This window comes from Vulpes vulpes, chromosome 7 (assembly GCF_048418805.1).
Source record: "Vulpes vulpes isolate BD-2025 chromosome 7, VulVul3, whole genome shotgun sequence".
NCBI classification, from domain to species: Eukaryota; Metazoa; Chordata; class Mammalia; order Carnivora; family Canidae; genus Vulpes; species Vulpes vulpes.
This window is the reverse complement of record NC_132786.1, coordinates 119,587,570-119,608,670: the sequence shown is the minus strand read 5'-3', so window position 1 is coordinate 119,608,670 and position 21,101 is coordinate 119,587,570.

The window sequence follows — 21,101 nt, the reverse complement described above, 5'->3', positions numbered from 1 at the left end:
TTGAAGTGTAGGTAACAAAGAGCCAAATCTCATCCTCACTACCTTGGAGTGGTGTGGACCTTGAGTGGTGTGGGAATAATAAAGTGGGGGTGGAGAAGAGGCTGCTTCCGTGAACTTGGCTCCACCCTACATCGAAGGTCAGTCCAAAAGAAGTATTTCTCGCATTGAGAAGAAGGGAGAAAGGCTTTCAACTCTTTGACACTTAAAATCTGGAGTGGGAATAGCTGAAGATGACAAAAATGAGCATGACTGACTCCATAATTCTCCCAGAGGTTGGCATTATTTATATTCTTCTTTCTTAGGCAAGCAGAGTCATGGCAGCGGTGCTTCATGTCATGTGTGGCCACGCACCATAGTACTTTAGGAAAACTGTGACGATGACAGCAATTTTTGGAAAACGTACCTTCAAAACAGCTTTCCAGCAATGGAAAGAAGAACAAATTAAGACTCATCTTCTTAACATTTGAGTAATAAGAATATTCTGATAACACTAACTGGTAAATTGTAGCAGTCCATCCTCAAAATCATCAACTTAGGCAGCATTTCTGCAGTAAATTTAAATCTAATCTGCATTATTAAATAAAAAATGATAGTGCTCTATTTTGTTTTACTTGCATTTGAGAATAGGTCCTTTTTATCTAATGGAAGAGAACAAAAAGAACAGACATAGTATTTTAAAAACAGCACCCTAAGGATTTTTAAAAACCAGAAAATTGAAATAACTTTGTAAAGATGACATTATATCATTTTTAGAATTTTTAAAAAGCTTCTTTCATTAAAAATCACCCCCAAACTGCATTCCTTATAAAAGAAATTACTCTACTCATTTTTATTAGTTTAGCTTTAATGTCAGTACTCAGGTTTATAAGTGCAGTATTAGAAAAACAATGGATTAATAATAGACGTCATGTGATGCTTTTATATCTCATATTATGTTTGATTCCTCATTGCTTTTCTCTGTTGCTTTAATTCCTAATCACTCTCCCCCAAACAGAGAGCATCTGCCAATTTCATTATATGGGAACTTAATAATACTTAATTAAAATACAAAGCTCTAGTTGCTATCCACCATTTAATTGAATGTGATTTAAATAAAACAATAATGGAAAGTATCAGATAGTTCATATATATTTCTGTTTGAAAAGGGATAATATCTTGACTATTTCTTCAGAGTAACCATAGGTTTTGTAATTTTATCTATATTATAAAAAGATTCTTTACAAAATATTACTGGGTTTTTTTCTCCTTCTGGCACTTAAAAATGTATCTTACCGTAGCTTTTTTTTTTTTAAAGATTTATTTATTTATTCATGAGAGACACACAGAGAGGGAGGCAGAGACACAGGCAGAGGGAGAAGCAGGCTCCCTGCAGGGTGTCCGACGTGGGACTTGATCCCGGGTCTCCAGGATCACACCCTGGGCTGAAGGAGGCCATAAACCACGGAGCCACCCGGGCTGCCCTACTGTAGTTTTTTAAATATTAACTTTTCTTTTGGACATTCAAAGCAGTGCCATTATATTTTTATGTTTCCTAAAAGTTGATTCTAGATACAAGTTTGTGATGGTTTCAAAATGTTCATCTGCAATGCCTAATAAGATTAAACATGATTTTGCTAATTATTTTTTGCTTGCAAGTTTTGGTGAAAAGTGTAACTTTATGACAATCTGTTAAATGAATATCTTTGGGTAGAAGTGATAATTATCAATTAGTTACTAGTTACCCTACAAAAGTGATGAAAGAATAGTAATAATCATGACAAATGAATTCAGATGCCATGAACTGTTGCTTTCTTCCTTTTCCGCACCCTATACCCACTGATTAACTCTGATTAACCAGCTATAATATAGTTTTGGGAATGTATTGCCCTGATGCTGGACCTTGTGGTATATCTGTCCCTAAATAAGTGTTGTTTCCTCCTTCAATATTACTGTAAACAATGGCACCCATTGTAGCATTTTTTTAAATGTTTAATATGAAAACTATAAACTACCTTAGTTTTTACATGTGTTTCCTTATTGTAGATAAGCCTGTCTTGCTATCTGGATGTTTTTGTGTGTATATATGTTCTACCAATTAACTACTTTTGCAGTTTTAATCTTGTATTCTTCTACTTTGTTTTGTGTAAATTGGGAAAAATAAAAAAAAAATTTTAAAGCTGGAATCCCTCAAAAAAAAATTTTGTCATCACACAAATCAATATGCATAGAACCATGAATCCCAGAGGTAAAAGAGTGAAACTGGCTGCTGTGTTTAGAAGTAAATGTGTATTTTGTTTTGTTTTGTTTTGTTTTTAAAGATTTTCTTTATTTATTCATGAGAAACAGAGAAACAGAGAGGTAGAGACACATGCAGAGGGAGAAGCAGGCTCCACGCAGGGAGCCCGACGTGGGACTAGATAGACCCTGGGTCCCCAGGATCACGCCCTGGGTCGAAGGCGGCACTAAACCACTGAGCCACCCGGGCTGCCCAGTAAATGTGTATTTTGAAAAAAAGAAAAAAAGTTTGAAAGTGATCTTCAATATATATTCTTTATTTTGTCATATTTGTTTAAATAACTTCTGGAAATCACATACTAAAAAGTCCATCAAAGTCCCTTTTGTGCTCCTTCCCTCTCCTTCCCTCCATCACTCCCTATTAAGGTACAACTGCTACTTCCTTTAGCTGTGGACAGTCTGTACTTTTGTAACATACGTGTAAAATACATATCCAGAAACAGTTCCTTGTGATTTTTTTTTAAGATTGTACGTATATATTCTGGTTCCTTTCATTGCAGTAGAATATTCCATCATAGCAGCAGTGAACCAAGGTAGAGGCCGCAGAAGCAGCACACGGTGGGCACAAGCACGGTGTTACCGCCGACCTTGTGCAGGGTTGTCAACATCTTGTTGGTTCGGTTGTTGCTGTTGGATCCCACAGGCGCTGCTCCTCCCCTCTGCCTGCACCGGGTGGGAGCTCCCCGCGCAGAGTGGGCACCTGCCAGGGCTGCAGGACACCTTCCCTCTCCGTGACCATGGGCGCTGGTGCTACTCCAGGTGCGCGGCCAGCACACTGCTCACCCCGACTGTGATGGGTCAGGGAGCTTGCATCTCGGGGTGCATTCGTCTGGTGGTTTCTGCATCCCGAAAACCATGGGGGAGCACAATGAGCGGAGGGAGGGCGTCTGCCTGGGGTGTGTGTGATGCCGGAGCCGATCTGCCTCCTCTCACCTGCCCGGTGCAGCGCAGGGCGGCGGGGCTGGCAGTACCAGGCCCGGGTCCAGGCACTACTAAGTGCGTCGAGCAGCACTGCATGGGGACATGGGGACAGTCGCAGCTTTTTGGATGCTTAGGGTTAGGGTGAGAGGAACCAGCCCCAGCCGATGAGGGCAAGGGTGTCTGAGCTCGGCCCGAGCTGGAGAACCACCGGGAATTGGCCTGTGTGGTGGTCAGCCACTGCATCCCCGCGGATTGCTCCAGCTTATCCTGCAATCAGTACATTTCCCCCCAAAACCCTACCGACAGTTAGAAACGTTAGACTTTGCTCTTCCAATCGAGTGGGAATAGAATAGTTTGTTATTTGACTTTGCATTTTCATGGTTGCCAGAGTAGTTGCTCATCTTGTCCTATGAGACTTTCTTTCTTTCTTTTTCTTTTTTTTTAAAGCATTTTATTTATTTATTCATGAAAGACACAGGAAGAGAGAGAGGCAGAGACCCAGGCAGAGGGAGGAGCAGGCTCCATGCAGGGAGCCCGACGTGGGACTCGATCCCAGGACCCTGGGGTCACGCCCTGGGCTGAAGGCTGGTGCTAAACCGCTGGGCCCCCCCGGGCTGCCTTCTTATGAGCCTTTCCACATCACTCTTGAATTACATGGGTTCTTACTGAGTTGGAGGATTAATAAATATCGTATTTCAGGTAAATACCTTTTGTTAAGTTTGTAAATACCTTCTCCCAAATTTGCTGTATTTTAACACTGTTTATACTTTTCTTTCTTTTGCTCTTAGAGTAAGTTGTGGCTTATGATGTTATCAAATTCATCGATCTTTTCCTCTTATTGATTTAAAAACATCTTCTTTTGGGCACCTGGGTGGCTCCGTCAGTTAAACATCTGCCCATGGCGCAGGTCATGATCCTAGGGTCCTGGGATCGAGCCCTACAGGGGGCTCCCTGCTAAGGGAGGAGTCGCTTCTCCCTCTCCCTACCCCACCCCCCTGTTTGTGCTCCCTTTCTCACACACACACTCTCTCCCTCTCAAATAAATAAATAAAATCTTTAAAAAATAAAAACTTTTATTTTTTTTAGTTTTTAGATTTTATTTATTTATTCCTGAGAGACACTGAGAGAGAGAGAGAAGCAGAGACCCAGACAGAGGGAGAAGCAGGCTCCACGCAGGGAGCCCAACGTGGGACTCGATCCCCAAACTGGGATCACGCCCCGAGCTAAAATGCAGACACTCAACCGCTGAGCCACCCAGGCGTCCCAATAAAAACTTTTAAAAACATCTTCTTTCTCAAGATACCTTTTCTCATAAATAAATTCTCAATATCGTCACCCATGTTTAAGTGTTTTAAATTTTTCGTATTTAAGATTTTAACATACTTTTTTCTGTTTGGAGTGAGGTCAGGATCTAATTTTACTTCATTTTTCCATATGGATAGAAATATGTGTTCTGATGCTATTAAAAAATTAATATACAATCTTGACTCATGAATTTATAATGCTCTTTCATATATATCAAATTCTGATTTCTATGTTTTATGTCCTATGATCTTTACAGTATTCTAGCCACTGTGACTTTTACTGATCTTGTACCTATCCCATGCTGTTTTATTTACCTCCTATCTGATAGAGTTGGGCCCTTCATCCTGTGGGTTTTCTGCAAAATTGTCAGGTTGATTCTTATATTTTTGCATTTTCATATGTACTTTAGATAAGTTTATGTAATATAGCTCTCATTTCACCCCAGATTCTGTAGGATATCTTTTGCACTTATTTTTAGATTGATCGTGGTGAGGTTAACACCTTTACAATTGTTTGTCTTGCTATCCATGCCATATCTCTTTATGAAATCAAATTTTCGGGACACCTGGGTGGCTCAACGGCTTAGGGCCTGCCTTCGGCCCAGGGTATGATCCTGGAATCCCGGGATTGAGTCCCACATTGGGCTCCCTGCATGGAGCCTGCTTCTCCCTCTCTCTCTCTCTCTCTCTCTCTCTCTCTCTGTCTCTCATGAATAAATAAATAAAATCTTTTTTAAAGAATCTTCTTTGTGCCCTTAGTAGTTTTCAGCTTTTTTTTTATTTGAGAGAGAGAGAGAGAAAGAGTTCAAGCAGGGGCAGAGAGAGACAAGCAGAGTCCACACTGAGTGCAGCCTGACTCTAAGATCATGACCTGAGCAGAAATCAAGACTCAGATGCTTAACTGACTGAATGACCAGGTACCCTTCATCTTTTTTACATTTAAATATTTTGCGTTGCTTCCATTAGAGTTATTATTTAGTGTTTTTCGGTTTTTTTGTTGCTACTACAAAGTTCTTGTTTCATATCCCATTTTACATTTCAATATACATCTGCATGGGATTATCTAATGCTGATTTTATACCCATTTAACTTGCTGGATTATTTTATTGCCTTTCAGAATTTAAAATACATTCACTTGGATATTACAGACAACCATATTGTCTATAAGTTGCAACAATCGTATCTTTTATTTCCAATTTCTTCCTCTCTTACTTTACCTTTCCCAAATTGCATTGGCTAAGATTATCAGGATATTACCTTCTTAGGTTTAATGGGACTGCTTCCAGTATATTTGTGACAGGGTTGTGGCGTACACCTGTCACGGTAGCCATGAGAGTGCACCTTGCAGACTTACTGTTATAGGGCGTGGTGGGTAGCTGACCAAGGCCCACAGAGGTATGCTCTGAATTTCATTGCTGTGTTTACTCTGAGGCCATACTTTCCACGGGCTGTTTCCAGCCAGTGATTGAGCAATGATTAGGTTAGATCCTTTCTAGGAGATATTAGACTCCACTGATGACCAGTTTTAGCTAAAGGATTCCGACAGTCTTCCTGAATCTTCCTTAAACAGCCCAAAGTTCTAGGATACTACACAAAGTCTTCTTGCTTCTCCAGGTCAGGCTTGCTTCCAGTTCTGAGAGCTCTCCCAGCCTCCTGCCCCCCTCCCCATCTTCTCTCATAGGGGCAGTTAATAAAATCCTTGTGCACATAATCCTCTTCTAGTGTCCGCTTCTCGGAAGACCCCAAGTAACATAACCTTTATTCAAGGAAGGAAGTTTCCATTTATTCCTAGTAGTTTTTAAGTCTCATTCCCTTCTGGGAGGTGAATTCGGTACTTTAGCTCATGTCATCAGTAGAGCAGTACATCAACTGGGGCTTTAAATGATCCCTACACTTCATTGTCCTCTCTCAGGTACTCTTTTCCTTTCCTATTCATATAATCACTTGTTTAAAGTTGGAAAAACTAGTGCTAACTTATTATCCATACTTTTCTCTCTACCTTCTTTTCATTTGTGAAGAATGGTGGGACCTAGAAACTTTTCTGTTGATAATGCCTGTCTTTCTTTCTTTCTTTCTTTCTTTCTTTCTTTCTTTCTTTCTTCTTTCTTTCTTTCTTTCTTTCTTTCTTTCTTTCTTTCTTTCTTTTTCCTTCTTTTTTGTTAGTGGCAAGTGTTTTTTTCCTGGGGTCCTTACCCATGCCTTTCAGTCTGTTTCCTACAAGAGTTTTGTAGGATATCAATAAATATTTTCAAGAGAGTGTTAAGTCATTACATCTCCACATGACTTTGGGGGGTCTTGTGTAGATTTTTTATTTATCATTGGATTGTTCACCTCATAATTTACAATATGGACTTGTAGCCTATCTTTGTGTGAATGCTGCTCTATGTTTTTCCACTTCCTTACCTACTTTTTTGTTACTGTTTTCAAATTGTAGGGAAGGAAACTTTTAGAATCTTCCTTCTACAGTGTTATTACCCCTCAAAGTTACTCCAGTAAAATTTTAACATGGGACAAAAATGAAAAAAAAAATGCAACTATATTAATTCCAAATGAAGAATGAACTTTGAAGTAGATGACATTTTTTTTCTCTTTGGAAGCTGTTGTTAGTTGTATCAGAAATACCATCCAAGCCAGGACCTTCCGTTACAAGTTTTGTGAATTGACACTGATTACTTGCAGAGCTAGAATTCTAATGTACCACTGTTAGTAAGCTTATAATTCAGTGTTTTCAAAATATTGCGTTGAAATATGGTTAAAAGAAATGACTTTCATACAAGTCTTCACTTCAATAATCTCATACTTCGAATGAGTCAAATTCAGGACAGAGTGGATATAGGGATCAAAAGGATATCTCTATGCAGAATTATTAGGTTGGAATGTTAAAGACTGGGACTATTGGTTCCAAACACCTGGCCTGGATCTGGCCCTCATAGTGAGCAGAAGGCAGAGAATAAATTCCCAGCCTAGGATACAGATAGTTCACATGATAGAGAAAGAAAATAGAATTATTTCTAGTCAGTTTGGTAAAGTGAACTGACATGATAAAAATCCCCTGCACCAAACCCATAGCAGCAGTGTATAAAATATAATTTAATATTTACTTAACAAATCTTAAAAATATGAACGAGCAATTCTTGAATGCCAGAAATAAAGAAGTACTTCAAATTCAGATTGATGAAGAGGAGTTTAATTGAATGGTCTGTGAAGATATTGGAACTAGATATATGCCTTTTACTAGAGGAGAGCTTTAATGCCTATGCTAGAGACAGTAATTCATGACACATTTCTCTTGAAATAACCCAATTCCATATTTCATATGATTGAATTTTTGGACTCCTCTTATTATATTATGGCAGGATTTTATTATACATAGATATTCTGGACATGAAAAAATGTAGTCACTGAAATTAAAAATTCAACAAGTGGTTTATAAAAAGAGAATAAGCTAATTGGAAGATGAGTTTGGTATACTGAGGAAATCAAGCATATTGCTGAACAAAAGATAAAGAAATAGAAAGTAAATATTAGTTTAAAAAAAACAGAGAATAACTGATGAGAAAGTCCAATGCATGTCAAATAGGAGTTCCAGAAGGAATGAGCGGGGAGACGAAGGCAGGGACAAAAGCTGTCAGAACAATAGCCGAGAGTTTCTCAGAACTGAATAAAAACAGGAGTCATCTGATTGAAAAGCATAGTTTTATGACTGAGTTTATAGTAGGAAAATTAAAGCAGTGTATAAATATGTACGGAAGCAAATATAAAACAGTACTTATTTGCATTTACTCCTAAATACATAATTACTAAACATTTTCAGCTGAGCTGTTATGCTCTTCAGCTACTAAGAAACAGGATCACAAGCAGTAGAGGGGAAGTAATCTTTTGATAGAAGGAAGACAAATGAGCAAACATGCAGATAAAACCCACACAGATAAGCAGTGTAATCGAAGTCAATAAAAAATATTATGACTGAGACTGGTGAGCAAAAGGACACATCTCTACATCAGCAAGTCAGGAAGTGGGACGCCACAGTGGCTCAGTCAGTTGGGTGTCTGCCTACAGCTCAAGTTATGATCCCAAGGTCCTGAGATTGAGCCCCACGTTGGGCTCTTTGCTCCTTGGGGAGCCTGCTTCTCCCTCTGCCTCTGCCTCTGCCTCCATCTCCCTCTGCTTCCATCTCTCTTTCCCTGCCACTCCCCCTGTTTGTGTGCTCATGCTCTCTGTCAAATAAATAAAGTAGTCTAACGGAATAGTCCTACTTGAAGTGTGGTGTGTGAACTGAAGCTGGTCTGCAAACTCTCTTACTGGTCCTAAATAAGATAAGCAGAAATAGTGAAGATGAGCAGGTAAAGAAACTTTTATAGCAGTTTGGCATTGCCAGGAAATCCAAGTGCATGGTTTCATACTTGACAAAAGTACCAGTCCAGGAGAGATTAGAAGTTAAAAACAAACATGGGGTGTCTGGGTGGCCCAGTCAGTTAAGCGTCCGACTCTTGGTTTCAGCTCAGGTCATGATCTCAGGGTCCTGGGATCAAGCCCTACATCAGGATCTGGGCTCTGTTCAGAGTCTGCTTGGGATTCTTTCCTTCTTTCTCGCCCTCACCCTCTGTTCCTCCCCTCGCTTGCACATGAGTTCTCTCTCTCTCTCTCTCTCTCTCATGAATAAATAAAATCTTTGTTTTTTTTTTGTTTTTTTTTTGTTTTTTTTTTGTTTTTTTTTTTTTTTTAAATCTTTGTTTTTTAAAGAAAAACAAATAACAGTTAGGGCACCTGGGTTGCTCAGTTGGTTAAACGTCTGCCTTCAGCTCAGGTCATAGTTTCAAGGTCCTGGGCTCCAGTCCCACATCAGGCTCCCTGCTCAGTGGTAAGTCTGCTTCTCCCTTTGTGATCTCTCCTGCTCTCTCTCAAGTAAATAAAATATTTAAAAACCAAAAATAAAAATGCAACAATGACAACAACAAGAACTGGTTCTTCACCATAGATAGCTAGCGTTTGAGAGGGTTCCCAAAGAATTCTAAGTCAGGGAGAAGCTGTTAGAATGAGGCTGTCATCACAATTTTATATATAAGGAAAATGAGCTTGTAGTAGTAAGGTAACTTGCTTAAGTTCATATATTAAGTAAATGAGGAATAGTTCTCTTTGACTTTGATGATATTAAATATTTAGACCTTATTGAGATTTAAGTTATTCTATTTTTTCCAGAAATTTTAAAAATAAATCTGTTCTCTATAAAGGAACATATATGGAACATGCTGTATAGCCTCCCCTTTCTTCCTCAAATCCATACAAATGAGAGAAAACTTGTATTTCCAAAATCCATAATCATTTTTAGAAAACAAGGAGACTCCATGGTGGACTAGATATTGTGAAGAATTTTGACAGATTTAAAGTCAATGGTACCTAATTAAAGAAGGAAACCATAGCTCAAGATGGATGAAGGATGGTGTTATAGCAAAAATGGTAGTGATAGCAAGCACGGTTCTTGCCCACAGATGGTAGATACCTGGAGGAAGAAAAGAAGGCACAGAGGGAAATAATAGAGATTAGTTGAGTTGCCAAAAACTGAACAGCCAGAGAATGCTTTCACATTTTCAGACAAGCAGCAGCAATGCAATGGCTGGGTTTCCTCCAGGAAAAGTGAAACCTTGACCAAAAAATAAGAACAGTGTCCCAGGTTGATAGCCACACTCGGAAGAAGAAGTAGAGTATCTACAAGCCACAAAGCTAGCCATAGTCGGTGGGCATGCCCCAGAACTACTCTCACCAAAACATATCAGAGTAAAAGCCACAATAAGCCCTACCTCTACCCTAAGCAGTCTATTTGAACAGATTTTAGAAGAGTATCTCAACTCCAAAAAAAAAAAATGTGCACAATGAAAAACTAATAAAAATCAAGGAAAGCCAACATCAGGAATGAATGATGATCAACTCAAACAATAACACTTCTAAGTAGGCAGAATTAATAAGTGTATGCTGTAGAGGACTTTGAAATAAATTGTATTAATTATCCTGAGAGAAATGAAAGAAGTAGCAGAAGTCACTGAAATGGCCAAGTTAATTATTGGTGCGAAATAAAACTTCAGTTATTAGAACGAATAACAGAATGAATTTAGGTGAGGGAAAATTAGTTTATTGGTCAAATGAGACAGATATTCCCAGAATACAGCATACAGTATAAGGGTATGTGCAACATTCAAAAAAAGCTTCACGTAGGATGGATTGAGAATTCCAAAAATCAATTCAATAAGAGTTTGAGAAAGAAAAGGAAAAATAGATAACAATGGTGAGAGAGCAAATAGAATGTCCTAAAACCAAAAAGAGACATAGATTCTGAAGGAATCCTCTAATTACTCATAGAAATAAATGTTTTAAGAGTCACAAAAGCATATATAGTGAATTCACAATAATATCAAGAGAAGACCTAAAAGAGGAACCCTAAAACTTTTTTTGTGAGAAACAGGGAAAGATATCCATGTTACCCACAAATGTATAAGAATCAAATTACCTCTAGACTTCCCATTAGTGACATTGAGTGTAAAAACAATGAGCAGGATGGGTTGGGAGGGAATTTTAAATAGTATTTTAAATCCATTCAAATGAGTAATCAATGAGGTTTAAATAAAGACATTAAAAAAATACATTTTTAGACATCCAGAGACTCAGAAAACTTACCACCACAGATTTCTCAGAGAATACTCCAGCAAATGAAATATAGTTGTAGTAGGTAGAATGGGGATATAAATAGCACTTATAAACAAAGTAATAAATGAAACTTAGGTTCAATAAACTATGATTAAAAACTAGATAATGTCTCTACAGGAATGTGAAAAGAAACTCACATACACAAGAAATTTTACTATTTAATAATAAAGCCTGTTAATCAGTGGGTAAAGAAATAGATGGTGTAAGAAATGGTCTTCAGAAAATTGTTAACCTACATGGAAATATGTACAATTTAAAGCACGTAAAGGATGAACATAGACCTTTTCAAAAACCTATACGTTCTTAGAAAATAATATAGGAAGCTATGTTTTGAACTTGGAATGGTTCATCCTTTTACATACACCTCCTTTTATATGACACAAAGTCATAAAGAAAAATATATACACATTTGACTATACTTCTAAATAGAAATCCCATGTAAGTAGTGGACTAGGCAAAATATTTGGGACATATGGAACAAATAAAGCAACTAACATTCAGATGTATAAAGAACTCCTAATAATGACAAGAAAAAGAAAAAAGGAGAGAAAGGGTGTTAACAGTATTTTCAGAAGAGGGAATATACTGAATATTTAAAAACTTGTAATCAAGAAAGTGCAAATTAAAGCATCGATAGATATTTTTTGAATATCAACTTGGTTAAAAAAAAGGGTGATAATATCAAGAGATAACAAAGGAAATAAGAATGTTGAAACAATGTGGTGGAAATACAGATGAGAATAGCTATTCTGGAGTCAGTTTATGGTATTTGGTATTTGATTTCAGTTTTTGGCACATGCTCTGGAGGAACACACAATGTGTACACAAGAAAATGTTTATGGTGGCACTGTTTGGTGATATGAGAAATATTTTAAATTTTGAAGTGTTTACTTTGGTCGACTCAAAATATCCAATAGCTCCAAGGAGCACGAAGAAAAGCCTGGACTTCAGGTAATAAAAGAAAACTCTTATCTCCAGATGGCAGTTTCATCTTTTACTTTCTGGAACTGCCCTATAAATAAACCCAAAGAAGATTAGTAGCTCCACGCTGACATTAAGAAAGCAGGAGTATGTTTTATTCCCAGCTGCGTTATCATAGACTAGTAATTCAAATTTTTCATCATTTACCTTCTTCAACTGAGGGATTTTACTTGAATGTTAACTTTAAATGATTAGAAACTCAAAGCGTTACCTGATTTGATTCCTTGGCCTTTGACAAACAAAATAAATGTCTGTAGAAAATGATATCTGTATAGTTGAAAGCATCAGTATTTCTCTGAAGTTATTTCTTCTTTGTTGATTTCTCTTTGTTGTTGCTTCCCGTTAGTTCTTATTCTAATTTAGTTGAAATATTCCATCTGCACAGGGCTGCCAAACATGAAAGGAAGAAATATGAGGGAAAAAATAGTAGTTACAATATTGCAGATGCCTGAAATAGCCATAAAACTTCAGGCAAATGTTGAAACCCAGAAAATAAGAGAATTGGTGTGTAAAGTAAAATGTTTTTTATCATTGGAATGATGCAAAATGACCAAACCTGGTAAAGATGAGGATGAAAATACATCCTTAACTTTGTGAATCACTGTAGTACTTCCGAATTGGTAATAAGACCTCAACGAATTGTGTTTTGCTTTGTGTGTGTTTTTTTTTTTTTTTTTTTGTCTTTCATGTATTCAACAACTCTTAACTAAGCTCATATCATGAACTAAAGGCCCTACCTGACATGATAGACTTCTCTTTTTAGGGTGGGTAAGGGACTAGGAGAAAGAGTAGTAATTTTACTTACACCTAATTCATTCGACAAAAACACTTTGAGGTATCTATTATGTGCCAGGTAATTCTGAGAGTGTGTGAGCACAGCAGTGAATAAAACAAATAATTTTGGCTCATGGTGGTTATATTCTAGTGCATCAGAAACTGTGAAAGTTGTTATATCCACAATTAAAATATTTGAATTTATGTTTCTGATATGAATAGCATTGAGATCATAGAATTATTTTATATATCATCAAATTTTATTATAAATTTTTGGGGTTTTATGTTCTTGTTTTTTCCTCTCCTTGAGAACAGTAACTTCCACCTCAGGCCCTAGTGAAATACCTGACACAATAGGAATTGAGTAAAGTTTGCTAAACAAGCAAAGTATTCAACTTCTATGTACCTCAGTATCTTCAACTATAGAAATAGTGATAATAATGATAATAATAGTGTTATTCATGTTTATATGTTTGCTAAGAGTAACCTCTACTGTCTTTGAAAATCTTCATGTGATGCCAGGCATACGAAACTTAATTTGTCAGTTTCATTCAAACATATTTTAAAGCATTTGTATAAATAAACCTTGTGATGATGAATCCTAAACAGGAGAAAATGTCCTTTTAGTAGGTCTTTCCAGCAGTCTCTCCCATGTGCTCCCAGAGAAGGGAAAAAAATGCTGTGGCCACCCTCTTATCATTTTTAAAAAATCTAAATGTATTTTTATTCCTGATGGTCAGATCCCAGTATACGCATTTCCTTCCTCCTATGACTACATGTATTTATCTAATTTGTCTTAACTGCTTTTTTGTATGATGAATAGGTCATCATTTTTAATATTAGCAAACATTCCAGGTAAAATTTTCCTTTAATTAAAAATTTGTCTACTATACAGTAGTGAAATTCTTTAGCTATTCTCTTCTTTTTGAAAACAAACCACATTTCAGGGGGGAAAAACGTGTTACACTCAGAATTCATACACGATAAGAAATTCATTCCACAAGTGGAGTAAGACCTTTAAAAGACCTTTATCTACCTCACAGAATAAATTTGATATGCCTTACAGACCATTATGCGAACTCTCCCTCACTGTGCATGCAGATAGAACCATCTCTTGAAACCACTAACACTATAATTTCCATTCAAATGACGAAATTGTAATAAAAACAGTTTATTATGCTACATTTGTATATGATTATATATTAGATAGTAGAAAGTTAACATTTATTTTTCTTCTACTAATAATCATTTTTTTTTTCAGGATCTAATAACTCCAAGAAGCCTAAAAACATGTTTAAACTAAAAGATCCATTCCATAGGGCAGTATGCCCTGCTGGTGGTGCTACTGAAACTGTTCAGAAGCTAAGCTAAACACTTATGTTTCTATGCCACATATCCAGGTTTCCTATATATTTTCCATAGCATAAGAATTGTTTATTTATTACTAATTTCATATTTGAATTTGGATACAGATCTTAATTCATTTAAAATGCTATCTGATTCCAATATGCCCATTTCTCATTCATTTGTGTCTTTATAACAAGTATTTTCAAGATTTTCAAAAATAAGAAACATTATAAGATTAACCTGACTAGAATTCATATCCTCTACCTATTAATATGAGCAGCTTGACAAGAGCTATGAGGTACTTGAATTTGGTAAAGTCAGACCTCTGATGAAGTAGTTGGCTCTTTCTATGATGGAATCTACAAAAACAACTTGCTAAATTATTATATTTAGAGCTAAAAAGGAATAGGAACTTTCTAATACACTGATTTTTAGAGATGAAAAAACGAATAAAATTAAGGAACACATAGGTAGGGGCAGACTTGAAATTTAGAACCCTGGATGACCTTTCCCTAATTTAAATGGTCTCTGTACCGTTCCTTACTTGATCAAATTGTCCTATCTTTAATTAAAAGTCACATCTGACTGGTTAGAAAATGTTTATGTGCCAAACATCTGAAAGAATGGCGCATCCAAAAAGCTGTTAAATTGAGAAAAATTACATAAGCTCACAGTTGGAGGAACATGTTCTATTACATTGTATGTGCATTAATATCAATGAGAATTCAATACCGAGATCAAACGTACAATATGCTGTCAAATGTTTAATAATTCTTCAGTGTCTAATTAAGTCTAAGAAAGCTGCACTTATGAGTGAGTCATTGTAATTTCATATTAAGTACAATATAATGAACTGGTATAAATAGGATAACACTGAAGAGCCAATGACTTAAGCTGATTGTCTGAAAGCAGGTTTCATGCTACCACAACCTTTTAATATCAACTTAGGCTTCTGTATAAGGCAGGAAGAAAAGAGAAATGCTATAGTGGGTGCCACACGGAGTGGAGCTGGATATTCATGGGCCTTAAGTGATCAATATCTTTATCAGATCTGTGTAAATGTTGTGGGCAAGCACAATTAAAGAGCAAATCCCTGGATCAGCTGGCTAAGCTAAATTTCAGCTCCAGAAGCAGATGATTTCACTGGAGGGCACTTGTTAGACTATAGAAGACAGGTGTTTTAAAGACAACATATAGATTACTCATGGGGACTCTGGAGTCAGAGTGCCTGGGTTCAAAACTCTGTCTCAACATTGTCATTGTGTGATCTTGTACAAGTCACTCAACCTCTCTGGGCAACAGTTTTCCCATCTGTGAAAGAGAATATTTTTTTATAGGGCTATTATGAATACTAAAATAAAGTACACATAAAACAAAGGTTTTTTTTTAATTTTTAAAGATTTTATTATTTTATTCATGAGAGACACAGAGAGAGGAGCAGAGACAGGCAGAGAGAGAAGCAGGCTCCTCATGGGAGCCCGATGGGGACTCGATCCTCAGACCCAGAATCACACCCTGAGCTGAAGGCAGATGCTCAACCACTGAGCCACCCAGGTGTCCCTAAAACATAAAGGTTTTATGTTAAAAACCCAGAAGACTGTCTGGCTTAAAGCATTCTAAGTGTTGGTAATTCTTACTCACGGAAGAACATTTTCCAAGTAGCATTTAGGTAAGGAGATTCCTGTTTAAAATCACAAAGATCTGTGCATTTACATTAGAAGGAAGTTCTATAGAATTTTACTGGTATTTCTAATTTGCACAGGTTCTCAAAATACCAATTATGAACAGAAATAGAAAAAAAAACCAAGAACAGTTAAAACACAAAGGTAAAATCTTCTGATGCAAAAAATAAATGGCAACTTAAATTCTATAAATGAAACCATGACCGTCTGAAGACAGAGTAGATACATGTACTTTGTAATTAATTTATCAATAATGATTTTAGGAAACAACTGGATCATTGTGGAGCCCAAGGGGAGCATAAACACAAACAAGAAAGCTGAAAGGAGGTCCAGACCTGAGTCAGACGAGAAACATTGACCGTTTCTAGAGAAGGGCTCGTCATTCTCCAGTGAGAAGGGGCTTATAGCACCAGAACCATATGCATATATTTATTTTTTCCATATAGCATTTATGGAAACAATAGCTGTCAGTAGCAGTATATAATTTATCCTACCGTGCAAACAAATTCTTCTCAGGTTACTGCAAATTTGTAATACAAATTGAAGGAACCTCTTCAAGTACTGGAAAGGGTTGCTTGCTTAATCTTTCCTTCTCAAGGAAATGCAGTGGCTCTTGATACCCCAGCTGGGTAGATTCCTGGAGTCATCTTGGAGTAAAAGAATACTTCCTGCAAAAGGTCTTGTCTTCTTTGGATCAATCAGCCCTCAGTAGCCTTCTAAATCACTCTTGTGATTAGGAATTTGTCGGAGGGAAAACTTCCTCATCCGAAAACACAAAAAGCCCCACAAAGTGAAAAATTAAACGGCATGTAGGGCATTTCTCAAGCTGGCTCATGTGCTTTAAAATGTGATTGGGTGGGGCACCTGGGTGCCTTGGTTGGTTAAGCATCTGGCTCTTGATTTCGGCTCAGGTCATGATCAGGGATCATGAGTTCGAGCCTCGTGTAGGGCTCTGCACTCAGCAGAGTCTGCTTGAGATTTTCTCTCTCCGTCTGCCTCTTTCCTTGCCCAAGCATGTGTGCACGTGCGTTCTTGCTCTTTCTCAAAAAATAAATAAGCTTTTTTAAAAAAGTAATTAGGTCCATAGTTAACAAGTGTAAATATACCTCCTAGAGGAAACCAGGCTGCAGTGGAAGATGAACACTCATATAAATTTTTTTATAAGAATTCGAAGTTACTGTATTTTTTTGACAATACATTTTTCCAGTAGACAGGAATTCTCATTTTAAAGCACAGTAAAACATCCGCTCATTCGATTCTATTTTGCTTTTGTTTATTCCCCAGATAGATCCCTCACAGGCTCTTTGTAGGCACAGCTTCTAGTCACCTTGAACACAGAGAACCCTCTTTTTTTTTTTTTTTTTGTCTTATAACTGAGTGATAGTGATAACTGAGCTACCAGAAAATCACTGAAAAGTCTTCATATTCTAATCATCATCCCTTATATTTACAAAATGTCTTACATTCTGTAAAGTTAAATATAAGAGCCTCCTTACTGTAATACCAAAGACTGTCAAGCCTCTGTGTTTCAGCAGACTGACTCCAACTGATGAATTGATGCAAGTTGATGTCTCTCCAGTGGGCATCTCTCTTTGAGAGCTGTTGCTCAAAGAAATTCCCAGGCTGAGGAGGCCCCATTTTTTGGACGAAGATATTTCAGTAGCTGAGATACAGTGTAGAATGGCCGAACCTTCAGACAAGCCTCTGGGTTTCCTACGAGTTTTTATCTTGCAGAGCACCTCCAAACAAAAATAGTCGGTTCGCTCTGTGAGGTCGTTTGCTGACATTAATGCAGACTGAGGGTTCCAGTACCCTAACTGAACGTCTGAGGTAGAGTCTTTTCCTTCCAGTTCCATATTGCAACAACATCCAGAGAGTTCTTGAAGTACCTCAGATTCTGGGGGGAGGGAAAACATCATAGATAAGATGGACTGAACCCTGCAATGAAATCTGTGTACCTTTTCCTAGATAATAAATCATGTATGTGTTCTACATGTATTGTGTGTGTAAAAACTAGAGAAATAAATTTTATTTCTGATGTGGTATGTAATTCTTACCTTTCAAATCCACCTAATTCTCACTTACTATAATCATGCTCTTGTTCCATATATACCAAGGGTTATTTTCTTTATTCACAGTACTTAATATTTATAAATTATCTCAGCGTCTTTTGTTGCCATTGTCCGTAATTCCCTTCCAGCCCCCATTCTTCTATGAGGTTATTTCTCTGGTAGCTTATTCCTTCCCATCTATGCTGGATTATGTCTGCTATATTAATTTAATGCTTCAGGAGTGGTGTTTCTTTTTATTCTCCAGTTAGGAGAAAAGGTGCTCTGTTTTATGTCTGTATTCATCTCTCATCCACAGTGTTCTCTCTACCACACTGAGGCATGGGGAGGATTATTTTGTACTCTCTTGGGCTGAAAAGTAACTTTCTTTTTGAGGTTGAAGTTGAAAACTGATTCCTCCTTTATTCTGCACTATGATACTCCTGTGTGATGCTGTTAAACACTTTCCCTGGTTGCGGTAGCACAGAGGACAGCCTTTTGACCATTTCATGCCTACTATTGGGTGGAATAGACATTCACAGACGTTACCCCATTTTATCCCCACAAGAGGTATGCACAGCAAGAAACACATTCAGCTAGATTGAATCAATTGCCTGAGGTCACATATCTAGTAAATTGCAGAGCCAGGACTCAAACAAAGGTCTTTTGACTTTAAATCCCTTGGTCCTTTCATTATGCCATATTGCTTTCTATTGAGTTAGTAATTCATCATGATACATGCATTGTAGTAGAAATAAAATGAAGCAGAATCATTGTTTACATGTTTTGTTATTGAAAGGCAAGATGTCTTATTTTGTCTGATGCTGATTAAAAACCAGCAAAATGTTTACAAATTATAGACCCTTGGCTGTTTAGCTCCTTCTGATCAATTCCTTAAAGTAGCAGAGGAATGGAATGGTTTGCATACTTTAAATACTCTTATCTTGGACAAACAAAATTATTTAGACTATATGGCAAGGTAATAGTGTGTGGGGCGGGATGCAGTGGGGTTCAAGGTGTTAGCGTCTTAAAAATTCTTTGTGGATTTAAAAATCACTTTCAGAATGAAAATAGCACCCCAAATTTATAATTTATAGTTCAGTGAACTTTTAAAATTTATTTTCTTGGACTGAAGTGCCGTCTATCCTTTTTTGTGAATAAAGTTTATAGTGAGGTCATCTGAATAAAATGTTACTCATGAGAAGAATCAATTCTTAAAACTAGTCATTGTTCTGCTTTAATAGAAAATTCCATTGCTGCTAAAAAAATAAAAGAAAACAGCAAATGAACCCTGACTTTTACTTCAAATTAAGTTTTCTGTTTTTGTTATAATTAGTTTTTGTATTGAAACAATATACGTGATCAAGTAAGAGATCCCTGAGAAATTATTTTAGCTTTTTCAGTGACTATCAGTCTACAAAAGGCGGAATTAAGAGTGACCGGCAAAGCACATATGAGGGAATCCCTTCGTTCCTCTAGGTTGGTTAGATCTTTCAAAGTACTTGGATCCAATTTTCAAAAAAGACAAACACTTCATCTTGGAAATATTATATAGACATCCCCGATAGAGCCATTTCACGTCAGCAGGAAATTCTGTGTTGTTGTCTCTTTTCACATTACAGTTCAAGTTTGAATGAGGATTGGAGAGAACTATGATGTCTTTTTCCCTCTTTTGCTCAGTGCACTTTGTGTTTTGGGGTTCTTCACATTTCCATTTTATGAAGCAAGATAATCCTTTTCAAATCCCAGAGGCTCTTTTCTCTCTGCTGCTCGGAATGGCTGTTCATGGCAATGTTGCTTATAAAAGCCTTCTATTTGAAAGCTCAGCTGTTGGTCTAGATTTTACTTTTTTTTTTTTTTTTTTTCTGGTAAAATTGTTTCCTGTTTCTGTTTTCTCGGATGGGCTATTTTAACAAGACAACTCTAAATTGTCTTTCTGTTCTCCACGCCCTGACTATATCACTCTGGATAGTATCTACATGTAGCCTTTGCCTCTTAAGCTCAAGTATTGTATGCTGGCACAAGTCAAGAAGTATGATAGATTGCAGATTCTTTGGTTCAAATTCGGTATTGCTGTCCCAAGCGTGGAACGTCCTGCCAATGTGATAGCACTTACAGCCTCCTGCTGGCTGACCAGTTAGTGGTGTGTGATTTCCTTGCAATTTGCTGCCAAGAAGTTGTGTACTGTTGGAGAAAAAGATATATTGACTGGAGGTAGGCCAATTGTTTCCCGAGACATAAAAATGGTCACACAGAGCTTTGGGACAGATTTATACATTAGTCATTATAATCATCACCAGCTTCAAGAAGAAAAAGGCAAAAGAGACAAATTCTTGTTTTTCTTACATTGCCGTGAGAGTCCCCTTTGTCTGAGATCCCAGAGCATTATTCAAACATTATTTGATTCATTCTTGTAATATTCTCTCAAGGTCAACGACAAGAATTGCCAACTTAATTTTACAAGTCATGGGTTCTTGGCAAGGAGGTGTTTTGGCAAAAAGAGACAAGATTATGCCAGGTTCTGTCAGAAGCATTGTTGGGGATATCTCAATGCAAGAAACATTGTCATTAAAACTGCTCACTAAAAACGTAGGCAGGTTTTCATAACTGAATGGAGCTGTGATTTTACATTGAATAAACAAATGCATACTCTTATCTATTATGTACAAAGTTCTGTAGGAAGTCACATCCAGATTTTATTTACAAGCGTTCAAAGAGGCTAGCATTTTATTGTTTGCATTTTGCAGTTAAGCATTTTCTCTATATGTGTTTATTTGGGCAGTAATTTTATAGCTTGTGTTTTTCCTCCATTTGGGCTCATGGATAGTATTCCATTTAAATTATTTGCACAAAACTTGTATTTCAAAGAAAATATTATACTTCTTTTTGTATTGTAGTGAAACTATTCCTATTTTATTTATTTTCCCTTCTTTCCCAATAACTGAAAATAAGTAATGACTATTGAGATTCAAGGAAAATATAAATCATGAGACAATGTTCCCCTATACACTTCTTAAGAAGCGTTTCACTTCAAATTAATGTTAGAATAAAGGACTTATAAATATAGCAGA